Source organism: Anoplopoma fimbria, unplaced genomic scaffold (assembly GCF_027596085.1).
Source record: "Anoplopoma fimbria isolate UVic2021 breed Golden Eagle Sablefish unplaced genomic scaffold, Afim_UVic_2022 Un_contig_6981_pilon_pilon, whole genome shotgun sequence".
NCBI classification, from domain to species: domain Eukaryota; kingdom Metazoa; phylum Chordata; class Actinopteri; order Perciformes; family Anoplopomatidae; genus Anoplopoma; species Anoplopoma fimbria.
Window position 1 is genome coordinate 1 of NW_026550569.1, and position 13,288 is coordinate 13,288.

Here is a 13,288-nt window from a genome sequence, read left to right on the forward strand (position 1 = left end):
TGTGGGAATATTGCCCTCTCGGAAGGAAATGTGGGCGGGAGTAGTGGAATGGGTGTGGCTTGGAATTTGGAACGCGCCACGTCGACTGAGGCTCACCGCGAGAGTTTTGGCTGGGACGACTGGTGTCTCTGGCTGCTCTCACCGGGGGGCGGTACTTACTTTGGTTTCTCTTCATAACGCACAAGTCTTTCGCCTTTTACTAAAGACTTCCGTGGAGAGGAACACCAATGAGTTGAACCTATTTTTGGCAGGCTTTGCCATTCGGCTGAGCCTTGTGTACTTGTCAAAAGAATAGAAGCTGATTTTAACAAGACAAGTGTGCTTGACCTTGTAGGGCCTGTGCGGTTGTGCTAAGCAGCATCCCCGCAATGCCCAATTGAAAGTACTGCACCATGACAAGCGACACGTGTGCCACGAGGTTGACACGGGCAGCAAACAGTTGGGGATCATCGCTTCTCGGCCTTTTGGCTAATCAAGTGTAGTATCTGTTCTTATCAGTTTAATATCTGATATGTCCTCTATATGAGGATAACTTATTAAGCAGATTTTTAGCACTGGGAGATGAAAAAGGGGCTTGCTCCGTTCACTCCACGCATTGACCTGGTATTGCAGCATCGCCAGGAACGGTGCACCCTTCGAATGACTTGTGAACAACAAAACATCAAACTCTTTAATGCAAGACACGAGGCTGTGTATGTGAGTAAAGAAAAGCCCTGTTTACTCCTTAATTGTGCTCTTCCTGGAACCTCATTGTTCTCCCACTCTCAAATCACTATATCCATCAGCCGTGTCTGCTGGGGGAAATTATTTCCAGCTCTGAATCAACAGCGAGGGGAAGGAAGATAAATACAGCTATTCAGTTTCGCCGATTTGATTGGAGGGAAATAAATTGAAGAATGTGGGAATATTGCCCTCTCGGAAGGAAATGTGGGCGGGAGTAGTGGAATGGGTGTGGCTTGGAATTTGGAGCGCCACGTCGACTGAGGCTCACCGCGAGAGTTTTGGCTGGGACGACTGGTGTCTCTGGCTGCTCTCACCGGGGGGCGGTACTTACTTTGGTTTCTCTTCATAACGCACAAGTCTTTCGCCTTTTACTAAAGACTTCCGTGGAGAGGAACACCAATGAGTTGAACCTATTTTTGGCAGGCTTTGCCATTCGGCTGAGCCTTGTGTACTTGTCAAAAGAATAGAAGCTGATTTTAACAAGACAAGTGTGCTTGACCTTGTAGGGCCTGTGCGGTTGTGCTAAGCAGCATCCCCGCAATGCCCAATTGAAAGTACTGCACCATGACAAGCGACACGTGTGCCACGAGGTTGACACGGGCAGCAAACAGTTGGGGATCATCGCTTCTCGGCCTTTTGGCTAAGATCAAACAGACAAGCGGAGACAAGATCGAACACAAGGAAAATGGCCACGATGGCCCCAACACAGCCGATTCCAAAGGTCGGGCTGAGATACACGCTGAGGTTCCAGGCTTCGAAAGATGAAGACGATTTACTATCCAGAACTTTTTTTTGCAAGAAAGTCATCATGGGGCAGCTGAATTTGAGAGTGGAGGACGTTTACTGCATCCAGTGGAACCAACAGGAGAAAGCTTTCGACACAACTTTCCGGGACCAGGAAACCTACGGAAGGGTGGCTGAAACCTGCAGAACAGAAGCTGGGGTAAGGCCTCTAGCCTCCTACAATGTGCTTAACCTGGACAAACCGAACTTTAGAACGGTAACCATCCACATGTACAACCCATTTGTGACCGATATTGCTCTAGCAGCTTTCCTTGGGCAGTACGGCGAAGTGGTGACGGCAGCAAGGCACATCAAGGACACCATGGGGTTTTGGACTGACGGCGGCAGTTTCAGGTGCTGCTAAATCCCGACCCGGAAGGGCCAGGAGGCCTAAAGCACCCTCCTGCCTCTTTTAGCCTTGGTGGAGATCGTGGGTTTTTGTTTTACCCACGGCAGCCACCTTTCTGCAGGAGATGCAGGCAGTCTGGGCACACAGAGGCTGGCTGTAAGGGATCATGCTGCCGCTTCTGTGGACAAACAGGGCACATGGCCAATGAGTGCACAGAACCAAAGGCCTGTCATGGATGCGGAGGACAGGACCACCTGTACAGGAGCTGTCCTGACCGCAAGAAAACCTTTGCTGAGGTGGCCAAACAGTCCGATGTCCTCTACGGAGAAAAGGAGCCAAAAAAGGGACCCAAACATGCCCAAGACAGGCCAGCGCAGGTCGTGACTGGTGATAGCACCTTTGGAAGTGGAGTGGAAGCAATGTTCCAGGGGGAAGTTGCAGCAAGTGGCGATAGAGTGGTCCAGGCACTCACTGACAGCACGGGGGACGGGTTTCCGAAACCCACCCCTGGTCCGAAGCAAGGGGCACGGAGAGGCTCGCAGGTTTTTGGGGTGAGGCCCCCAACGGAGTACGGCGTGATCGAGGAGGGGGTACGCAGCAAAAAGTCAAAGGGGGAGAAGAAGGAGGAGCGGACCAAAGAGGAAACAATGGCTGGGAGGAGGGGAGAGGAAGCAGGTCAGCAAATGAGGGCTGCAGATGACGCGGAGGAGGGAGGAACCCAGAAGCAGAGAGCTGGGAAAACAGGTCAAAAGGTTGGAGGGGAGGTGGATGAACAGCATGTGGGAGAAGAAGAGGCCATGCTAACTGCAGGGTTGGGGCTGGGTTTTGATTTCCCCCCCGGCCTGCTCATGCTGTCATCCCCTTTGGGTGTTGATGCAAATGATGGGCCCAGCAGACCATCACCCATGCCAAAGCAAGAGCCCTTTTCCTGGGCTGAACAGATGGACAGGGAGGATTTCTACGATTAGGAGAGAGAGAACCGTTTAAGAAATGGACATTTATAATTTGTAATGGGCTCTTTTAAGGTTCTCTCTTTGAATGTAAGAGGAATGAGGGACCCAGTTAAAAGAAGAGTTGTTTTTGATTTTGTGGACTCACACCATGTTGCCATTTGTTTTTTGCAGGAGGTTCATCTACGGGATGAGGGGGATGTTGGGAATTTCTCGAGGGGGTGGAAAAAAGGGCACTCAGTTTGGAGTGTAGGCGGGGTCCATTCGACGGGGGTTGGGATTTTATTTGGCGTTAAAGAGATTAGGCTGGAGTCTTCTTTTGTTATTGTTCAGGGGAGGATAATGGGGGCCGATATCACATGGGGAAGAGCCAAGTTCAGGGTTATTGTAGTTTATGGACCACAAACTGCAACAGAAAGGCAAGACATGGCCGGCCTTATGGTTCCACACCTTGCCACCAATAGGCAGATTATTTTAGGGGGTGATTTAAATGTTGAGTTGGGCAAGGGGGGAGATACCAGCGACGCTTTTATCTCCAACCTAATGTCTAAACATGGTTTGGTAGATGGGGCAAGGGAGGTCAGGCCACAGGTAACTGGGCCCACATGGCGCAACTCAAGGGGCATAGAGAAACGTTTGGATTATGTTTTTTTATCAAAGTCATTGAGCCCTTTGACAGGCAGACTGCTCCCCGCGTACTTCTCCGATCATGATGGTCTTTTGTTGGAAGTGCGCTCATGTGTGCCAGTTTTTGGGCCTGGGTTCTGGCGTCTTAACATCAGTGTCCTGGAGGTGGATTCTTTTAACCAACATCTTCGCTGGTTTTTCAAAGGCCTGGTAGGACTAAGGCCAATGTGTCCTGGAGTGATTGAGTGGTGGGAGGTCGCCAAGGAGCGGATAAAGTTATTTTGTTTACAGTATTGTAAAAGGAAAGCGAGGCTGGCGAAGAGGGAGGTGCTTCGCCTGCAGCGCCTCCTCGAGCTTGAGTATGCCAGAGGAAACTGTGGCGGCACTGTAAATCAGCAAGCTTGTGACTCCCTTAAAGCACAGCTTAGGGACGTCTTTGAGGGTAGAGCCCGGGCATACCTGTTACGGTCACGTGAAATATTCCTTGAGAAATTTGAGACGTGTTCCACTGCTTTCTTCAGCTCAATTCGAGCTGATAGGGCAAAGCAGGTAGTGACCGGTGTTAGGAACAAGCTAGGCAGGGTAGTGTCGGAAGGGGTTGAGATGGTGCATGTCGCCACTGACTACTACCGCACGAGATTTAGGGAGAAAGAGATAGATGTAGGGGGAGGGGAGGTTTTTCTGGATCTCCTGACCCAGCGGGTGCCGATTGACATAGCACAGGCTATGGAGGCCCCGCTCACTCTCAAAGAACTTGAGGGTGCCCTCCATAGAATGAACAGGCGGAAGGTGCCTGGCATCGATGGGCTGCCGGTGGAGTTTTATCTCAAGTTTTGGGATATACTTGGGCCGGTAGTGCTGGAGGTGTTGTCCGCAATACTCCGCACAGGTATGAGGGGAGGGTCTCTGGCCACCGGAGTTATCTCCCTACTGTTTAAGAAAGGGGATCACACCGACCTAGGGAACTGGCGGCCACTGACCATGCTGTGTGTTGATTACAAACTCCTGGCAAAGGTCTTAGCGGATCGTCTGGGCACAGCACTTCCTCATGTCATCCATGTGGACCAGACATGCGGGGTGGCGGGGCGCTCGGTGAGATGGAACCTCCAACTCATTCGGGACGCTGTCGCTTGGGCGGAAGACAGGCACCTGCCACTTATGGTGGTTGGTCTCGACCAGGCAAAAGCTTTCGACAGGGTTCACTGGGGTTTTATGTTTAGGGTTTTGAGCAGGTTAGGCTTTAGTCAGGTTTTTGTAGGATGGTTACGTTTAATGTACACAGGGGTGGGGAGCATGGTTTCAGTCAACGGTCACCTAGGGGATGTTTTCAGGTTGCACTCAGGGGTAAGACAGGGGTGTCCGCTTTCACCACTGCTCTACATCCTTTATACGGAGCCCCTGGCGGCAGCCATTCGGGCTGACCCAGGTGTGAAAGGTTTCCTGGTACCTGGCAGCGGGGGCCTAAGGGTCAAACTGTCTCAGTATGCAGATGATACCACACTGCTACTGTGCAGCGACGCATGCTTGCTCCGATCCTTGGAGATTTTCCAGAATTTCGGCCGGGTGACTGGCGCAAAACTGAATTGTGCCAAGTCCTCGGTGAAGTTCTTTGGGCGGTGGAAAGAAAGGACGGATGTACCAGGGGGGCTGTCGCTCTGCACGGGACCTCTGAAGGTACTAGGGGTCAGCTTTGAGACAGCCCATAGTGCCACGGCCAACTGGACCAGGCGCTTTTGGCAGTCCAGAAGAAGCTTGCGCTCTGGAAGAGCAGGTGCCTGACTTTCATTGGGAAGGTACTTGTTCTGAAGGTAGACGTTCTGCCATCTCTCCTGTACTTGGCATACATATACCCACTGCCAGCCAGCATGAGGAGGCCTCTAATGCGCCTCGTGTTTATTTTCATGTGGGGAGGAAGATACGAGTATGTGGCGAGGGCCCGCATGCTGGCTGGGATTGAAGCAGGGGGAGAGATGTGCCACACCTCTCGCTGAAACTGGACTGCATCTTTGTTTCATTTCTGTTTAGGGAGTTATCCGCTCCAGTTGCGCATCCTTCAGGGCATTTCCTACGACTCTACTTTTCCTATCAGGCCAGGAGCATGTTGGTTTGGAACAACCTGACACCCCGGGTGGAGCAGCAGCCATGGCATTACCATCATGCAGCCAGGTGGCTGAGGGCCCATCCTGAGGCTTCAGAAACAGCAGTCAGGCTAAATCACAGAGTCCTCTACGGGGTGGTGAGACAGAGGGAGTGTGCAGGTCCAGTGATTGGGATCCCGACAGGCATTTGGAGGGGGATCCAGCCACGAGGACTGGACAATGGTCTCAAAGATCTTAATTGGCTGTGCCTCCACAAGAGCTTGCCAGTACGAGCATTGATGCATCGGCATGGTTTGGCAAGATCCCCTGAGTGTCCAAGGGAAAACTGTTCGGGGGAGGAGACACTTAGACATGTCATGTGGGACTGTCATTTCGCTGGATTGGTGTGGGCTAGAGCAGCGACATGGCTAGTCCAGCTAGACGTTGGTTTCATTTTAACATGGACAAGGGTGGAAAAAGGGGTGGGTACAGGAAGAAGAAATTTCATCATTTGGTTATTCATCAGCCTCGTAAAGAGGGGTTTGTGGTTGGCAAGGCAAGACCTAGTGAGCAAAAACAGGAACACTGGCATAGAGGGAGTGTTAAAACGGGTTGAACAAGATGTAAAAGGGAGGATTGAAAGGGACATTGTGAAATGGGGGAAGCATGCTGCCTTGGAAAGGTGGAAAGGAGGCTTTGGGTGGGGATGGTAATATCACAAGGCATGGTAAAGGTGCCCTGTTTTTGTTTTTGATGTATAAAGGGAATAATGTAAATTTAGTGTTGTTGTGTTATTTGATTTGAACAAAGGTTTGAAGGTAATACATGTTTTATTGTGTAAATAACTGATGCGCATTGAATGATTTGTAAATAAAAAAAAAAAAAAAAAAAAAAAAAAAAAATCTGTTCTTATCAGTTTAATATCTGATATGTCCTCTATATGAGGATAACTTATTAAGCAGATTTTTAGCACTGGGAGATGAAAAAGGGGCTTGCTCCGTTCACTCCACGCATTGACCTGGTATTGCAGCATCGCCAGGAACGGTGCACCCTTCGAATGACTTGTGAACAACAAAACATCAAACTCTTTAATGCAAGACACGAGGCTGTGTATGTGAGTAAAGAAAAGCCCTGTTTACTCCTTAATTGTGCTCTTCCTGGAACCTCATTGTTCTCCCACTCTCAAATCACTATATCCATCAGCCGTGTCTGCTGGGGGAAATTATTTCCAGCTCTGAATCAACAGCGAGGGGGAAGGAAGATAAATACAGCTATTCAGTTTCGCCGATTTGATTGGAGGGAAATAAATTGAAGAATGTGGGAATATTGCCCTCTCGGAAGGAAATGTGGGCGGGAGTAGTGGAATGGGTGTGGCTTGGAATTTGGAACGCGCCACGTCGACTGAGGCTCACCGCGAGAGTTTTGGCTGGGACGACTGGTGTCTCTGGCTGCTCTCACCGGGGGCGGTACTCTTTGGTTTCTCTTCATAACGCACAAGTCTTTCGCCTTTTACTAAAGACTTCCGTGGAGAGGAACACCAATGAGTTGAACCTATTTTTGGCAGGCTTTGCCATTCGGCTGAGCCTTGTGTACTTGTCAAAAGAATAGAAGCTGATTTTAACAAGACAAGTGTGCTTGACCTTGTAGGGCCTGTGCGGTTGTGCTAAGCAGCATCCCCGCAATGCCCAATTGAAAGTACTGCACCATGACAAGCGACACGTGTGCCACGAGGTTGACACGGGCAGCAAACAGTTGGGGATCATCGCTTCTCGGCCTTTTGGCTAAGATCAAGTGTAGTATCTGTTCTTATCAGTTTAATATCTGATATGTCCTCTATATGAGGATAACTTATTAAGCAGATTTTTAGCACTGGGAGATGAAAAAGGGGCTTGCTCCGTTCACTCCACGCATTGACCTGGTATTGCAGCATCGCCAGGAACGGTGCACCCTTCGAATGACTTGTGAACATCAAACTCTTTAATGCAAGACACGAGGCTGTGTATGTGAGTAAAGAAAAGCCCTGTTTACTCCTTAATTGTGCTCTTCCTGGAACCTCATTGTTCTCCCACTCTCAAATCACTATATCCATCAGCCGTGTCTGCTGGGGGAAATTATTTCCAGCTCTGAATCAACAGCGAGGGGGAAGGAAGATAAATACAGCTATTCAGTTTCGCCGATTTGATTGGAGGGAAATAAATTGAAGAATGTGGGAATATTGCCCTCTCGGAAGGAAATGTGGGCGGGAGTAGTGGAATGGGTGTGGCTTGGAATTTGGAACGCGCCACGTCGACTGAGGCTCACCGCGAGAGTTTTGGCTGGGACGACTGGTGTCTCTGGCTGCTCTCACCGGGGGGCGGTACTTACTTTGGTTTCTCTTCATAACGCACAAGTCTTTCGCCTTTTACTAAAGACTTCCGTGGAGAGGAACACCAATGAGTTGAACCTATTTTTGGCAGGCTTTGCCATTCGGCTGAGCCTTGTGTACTTGTCAAAAGAATAGAAGCTGATTTTAACAAGACAAGTGTGCTTGACCTTGTAGGGCCTGTGCGGTTGTGCTAAGCAGCATCCCCCGCAATGCCCAATTGAAAGTACTGCACCATGACAAGCGACACGTGTGCCACGAGGTTGACACGGGCAGCAAACAGTTGGGGATCATCGCTTCTCGGCCTTTTGGCTAAGATCAAGAACAGAAGCTGGGGTAAGGCCTCTAGCCTCCTACAATGTGCTTAACCTGGACAAACCGAACTTTAGAACGGTAACCATCCACATGTACAACCCATTTGTGACCGATATTGCTCTAGCAGCTTTCCTTGGGCAGTACGGCGAAGTGGTGACGGCAGCAAGGCACATCAAGGACACCATGGGGTTTTGGACTGGACGGCGGCAGTTTCAGGTGCTGCTAAATCCCGACCCGGAAGGGCCAGGAGGCCTAAAGCACCCTCCTGCCTCTTTTAGCCTTGGTGGAGATCGTGGGTTTTTGTTTTACCCACGGCAGCCACCTTTCTGCAGGAGATGCAGGCAGTCTGGGCACACAGAGGCTGGCTGTAAGGGATCATGCTGCCGCTTCTGTGGACAAACAGGGCACATGGCCAATGAGTGCACAGAACCAAAGGCCTGTCATGGATGCGGAGGACAGGACCACCTGTACAGGAGCTGTCCTGACCGCAAGAAAACCTTTGCTGAGGTGGCCAAACAGTCCGATGTCCTCTACGGAGAAAAGGAGCCAAAAAAGGGACCCAAACATGCCCAAGACAGGCCAGCGCAGGTCGTGACTGGTGATAGCACCTTTGGAAGTGGAGTGGAAGCAATGTTCCAGGGGGAAGTTGCAGCAAGTGGCGATAGAGTGGTCCAGGCACTCACTGACAGCACGGGGACGGGTTTCCGAAACCCACCCCTGGTCCGAAGCAAGGGGCACGGAGAGGCTCGCAGGTTTTTGGGGTGAGGCCCCCAACGGAGTACGGCGTGATCGAGGAGGGGGTACGCAGCAAAAAGTCAAAGGGGGAGAAGAAGGAGGAGCGGACCAAAGAGGAAACAATGGCTGGGAGGAGGGGAGAGGAAGCAGGTCAGCAAATGAGGGCTGCAGATGACGCGGAGGAGGGAGGAACCCAGAAGCAGAGAGCTGGGAAAACAGGTCAAAAGGTTGGAGGGGAGGTGGATGAACAGCATGTGGGAGAAGAAGAGGCCATGCTAACTGCAGGGTTGGGGCTGGGTTTTGATTTCCCCCGGCCTGCTCATGCTGTCATCCCCTTTGGGTGTTGATGCAAATGATGGGCCCAGCAGACCATCACCCATGCCAAAGCAAGAGCCCTTTTCCTGGGCTGAACAGATGGACAGGGAGGATTTCTACGATTAGGAGAGAGAGAACCGTTTAAGAAATGGACATTTATAATTTGTAATGGGCTCTTTTAAGGTTCTCTCTTTGAATGTAAGAGGAATGAGGGACCCAGTTAAAAGAAGAGTTGTTTTTGATTTTGTGGACTCACACCATGTTGCCATTTGTTTTTTGCAGGAGGTTCATCTACGGGATGAGGGGGATGTTGGGAATTTCTCGAGGGGGTGGAAAAAAGGGCACTCAGTTTGGAGTGTAGGCGGGGTCCATTCGACGGGGTTGGGATTTTATTTGGCGTTAAAGAGATTAGGCTGGAGTCTTCTTTTGTTATTGTTCAGGGGAGGATAATGGGGGCCGATATCACATGGGGAAGAGCCAAGTTCAGGGTTATTGTAGTTTATGGACCACAAACTGCAACAGAAAGGCAAGACATGGCCGGCCTTATGGTTCCACACCTTGCCACCAATAGGCAGATTATTTTAGGGGGTGATTTAAATGTTGAGTTGGGCAAGGGGGGAGATACCAGCGACGCTTTTATCTCCAACCTAATGTCTAAACATGGTTTGGTAGATGGGGCAAGGGAGGTCAGGCCACAGGTAACTGGGCCCACATGGCGCAACTCAAGGGGCATAGAGAAACGTTTGGATTATGTTTTTTTATCAAAGTCATTGAGCCCTTTGACAGGCAGACTGCTCCCCGCGTACTTCTCCGATCATGATGGTCTTTTGTTGGAAGTGCGCTCATGTGTGCCAGTTTTTGGGCCTGGGTTCTGGCGTCTTAACATCAGTGTCCTGGAGGTGGATTCTTTTAACCAACATCTTCGCTGGTTTTTCAAAGGCCTGGTAGGACTAAGGCCAATGTGTCCTGGAGTGATTGAGTGGTGGGAGGTCGCCAAGGAGCGGATAAAGTTATTTTGTTTACAGTATTGTAAAAGGAAAGCGAGGCTGGCGAAGAGGGAGGTGCTTCGCCTGCAGCGCCTCCTCGAGCTTGAGTATGCCAGAGGAAACTGTGGCGGCACTGTAAATCAGCAAGCTTGTGACTCCCTTAAAGCACAGCTTAGGGACGTCTTTGAGGGTAGAGCCCGGGCATACCTGTTACGGTCACGTGAAATATTCCTTGAGAAATTTGAGACGTGTTCCACTGCTTTCTTCAGCTCAATTCGAGCTGATAGGGCAAAGCAGGTAGTGACCGGTGTTAGGAACAAGCTAGGCAGGGTAGTGTCGGAAGGGGTTGAGATGGTGCATGTCGCCACTGACTACTACCGCACGAGATTTAGGGAGAAAGAGATAGATGTAGGGGGAGGGGAGGTTTTTCTGGATCTCCTGACCCAGCGGGTGCCGATTGACATAGCACAGGCTATGGAGGCCCCGCTCACTCTCAAAGAACTTGAGGGTGCCCTCCATAGAATGAACAGGCGGAAGGTGCCTGGCATCGATGGGCTGCCGGTGGAGTTTTATCTCAAGTTTTGGGATATACTTGGGCCGGTAGTGCTGGAGGTGTTGTCCGCAATACTCCGCACAGGTATGAGGGGAGGGTCTCTGGCCACCGGAGTTATCTCCCTACTGTTTAAGAAAGGGGATCACACCGACCTAGGGAACTGGCGGCCACTGACCATGCTGTGTGTTGATTACAAACTCCTGGCAAAGGTCTTAGCGGATCGTCTGGGCACAGCACTTCCTCATGTCATCCATGTGGACCAGACATGCGGGGTGGCGGGGCGCTCGGTGAGATGGAACCTCCAACTCATTCGGGACGCTGTCGCTTGGGCGGAAGACAGGCACCTGCCACTTATGGTGGTTGGTCTCGACCAGGCAAAAGCTTTCGACAGGGTTCACTGGGGTTTTATGTTTAGGGTTTTGAGCAGGTTAGGCTTTAGTCAGGTTTTTGTAGGATGGTTACGTTTAATGTACACAGGGGTGGGGAGCATGGTTTCAGTCAACGGTCACCTAGGGGATGTTTTCAGGTTGCACTCAGGGGTAAGACAGGGGTGTCCGCTTTCACCACTGCTCTACATCCTTTATACGGAGCCCCTGGCGGCAGCCATTCGGGCTGACCCAGGTGTGAAAGGTTTCCTGGTACCTGGCAGCGGGGGCCTAAGGGTCAAACTGTCTCAGTATGCAGATGATACCACACTGCTACTGTGCAGCGACGCATGCTTGCTCCGATCCTTGGAGATTTTCCAGAATTTCGGCCGGGTGACTGGCGCAAAACTGAATTGTGCCAAGTCCTCGGTGAAGTTCTTTGGGCGGTGGAAAGAAAGGACGGATGTACCAGGGGGGCTGTCGCTCTGCACGGGACCTCTGAAGGTACTAGGGGTCAGCTTTGAGACAGCCCATAGTGCCACGGCCAACTGGACCAGGCGCTTTTTGGCAGTCCAGAAGAAGCTTGCGCTCTGGAAGAGCAGGTGCCTGACTTTCATTGGGAAGGTACTTGTTCTGAAGGTAGACGTTCTGCCATCTCTCCTGTACTTGGCATACATATACCCACTGCCAGCCAGCATGAGGAGGCCTCTAATGCGCCTCGTGTTTATTTTCATGTGGGGAGGAAGATACGAGTATGTGGCGAGGGCCCGCATGCTGGCTGGGATTGAAGCAGGGGGGAGAGATGTGCCACACCTCTCGCTGAAACTGGACTGCATCTTTGTTTCATTTCTGTTTAGGGAGTTATCCGCTCCAGTTGCGCATCCTTCAGGGCATTTCCTACGACTCTACTTTTCCTATCAGGCCAGGAGCATGTTGGTTTGGAACAACCTGACACCCCGGGTGGAGCAGCAGCCATGGCATTACCATCATGCAGCCAGGTGGCTGAGGGCCCATCCTGAGGCTTCAGAAACAGCAGTCAGGCTAAATCACAGAGTCCTCTACGGGGTGGTGAGACAGAGGGAGTGTGCAGGTCCAGTGATTGGGATCCCGACAGGCATTTGGAGGGGGATCCAGCCACGAGGACTGGACAATGGTCTCAAAGATCTTAATTGGCTGTGCCTCCACAAGAGCTTGCCAGTACGAGCATTGATGCATCGGCATGGTTTGGCAAGATCCCCTGAGTGTCCAAGGGAAAACTGTTCGGGGAGGAGACACTTAGACATGTCATGTGGGACTGTCATTTCGCTGGATTGGTGTGGGCTAGAGCAGCGACATGGCTAGTCCAGCTAGACGTTGGTTTCATTTTAACATGGACAAGGGTGGAAAAAGGGGTGGGTACAGGAAGAAGAAATTTCATCATTTGGTTATTCATCAGCCTCGTAAAGAGGGGTTTGTGGTTGGCAAGGCAAGACCTAGTGAGCAAAAACAGGAACACTGGCATAGAGGGAGTGTTAAAACGGGTTGAACAAGATGTAAAAGGGAGGATTGAAAGGGACATTGTGAAATGGGGGAAGCATGCTGCCTTGGAAAGGTGGAAAGGAGGCTTTGGGTGGGGATGGTAATATCACAAGGCATGGTAAAGGTGCCCTGTTTTTGTTTTTGATGTATAAAGGGAATAATGTAAATTTAGTGTTGTTGTGTTATTTGATTTGAACAAAGGTTTGAAGGTAATACATGTTTTATTGTGTAAATAACTGATGCGCATTGAATGATTTGTAAATAAAAAAAATAAAAAAAAAAATCTGTTCTTATCAGTTTAATATCTGATATGTCCTCTATATGAGGATAACTTATTAAGCAGATTTTTAGCACTGGGAGATGAAAAAGGGGCTTGCTCCGTTCACTCCACGCATTGACCTGGTATTGCAGCATCGCCAGGAACGGTGCACCCTTCGAATGACTTGTGAACAACAAAACATCAAACTCTTTAATGCAAGACACGAGGCTGTGTATGTGAGTAAAGAAAAGCCCTGTTTACTCCTTAATTGTGCCTTCCTGGAACCTCATTGTTCTCCCACTCTCAAATCACTATATCCATCAGCCGTGTCTGCTGGGGGAAATTATTTCCAGCTCTGAATCAACAGCGA

At 50.4% G+C, this 13,288-nt stretch overlaps 8 non-coding genes across 8 annotated transcripts; all 8 read left to right on the top strand.

Annotated features, from left to right (window-relative positions):
• The first annotated feature begins 155 nt into the window (after positions 1 to 155).
• On the top strand, positions 156 to 270 carry LOC129115114 (U5 spliceosomal RNA). The gene has a single exon (XR_008532855.1). It is a non-coding gene; the product is annotated as a U5 spliceosomal RNA (small nuclear RNA).
• A 178-nt stretch (positions 271 to 448) lies between these two features.
• Positions 449 to 637, top strand: LOC129115111 (U2 spliceosomal RNA). Its single transcript, XR_008532852.1, has one exon. It is a non-coding gene; the product is annotated as a U2 spliceosomal RNA (small nuclear RNA).
• A 413-nt stretch (positions 638 to 1,050) lies between these two features.
• On the top strand, positions 1,051 to 1,165 carry LOC129115107 (U5 spliceosomal RNA). The gene has a single exon (XR_008532849.1). It is a non-coding gene; the product is annotated as a U5 spliceosomal RNA (small nuclear RNA).
• Positions 1,166 to 6,369: 5,204 nt separating this feature from the next.
• LOC129115113 (U2 spliceosomal RNA) lies at positions 6,370 to 6,565 on the top strand. The gene has a single exon (XR_008532854.1). It is a non-coding gene; the product is annotated as a U2 spliceosomal RNA (small nuclear RNA).
• A 413-nt stretch (positions 6,566 to 6,978) lies between these two features.
• Positions 6,979 to 7,093, top strand: LOC129115110 (U5 spliceosomal RNA). The gene has a single exon (XR_008532851.1). It is a non-coding gene; the product is annotated as a U5 spliceosomal RNA (small nuclear RNA).
• Positions 7,094 to 7,271: 178 nt separating this feature from the next.
• LOC129115106 (U2 spliceosomal RNA) lies at positions 7,272 to 7,462 on the top strand. Its single transcript, XR_008532848.1, has one exon. It is a non-coding gene; the product is annotated as a U2 spliceosomal RNA (small nuclear RNA).
• Positions 7,463 to 7,870: 408 nt separating this feature from the next.
• On the top strand, positions 7,871 to 7,985 carry LOC129115109 (U5 spliceosomal RNA). Its single transcript, XR_008532850.1, has one exon. It is a non-coding gene; the product is annotated as a U5 spliceosomal RNA (small nuclear RNA).
• Positions 7,986 to 12,909: 4,924 nt separating this feature from the next.
• On the top strand, positions 12,910 to 13,095 carry LOC129115112 (U2 spliceosomal RNA). The gene has a single exon (XR_008532853.1). It is a non-coding gene; the product is annotated as a U2 spliceosomal RNA (small nuclear RNA).
• The last annotated feature ends 193 nt before the right edge of the window (positions 13,096 to 13,288 follow it).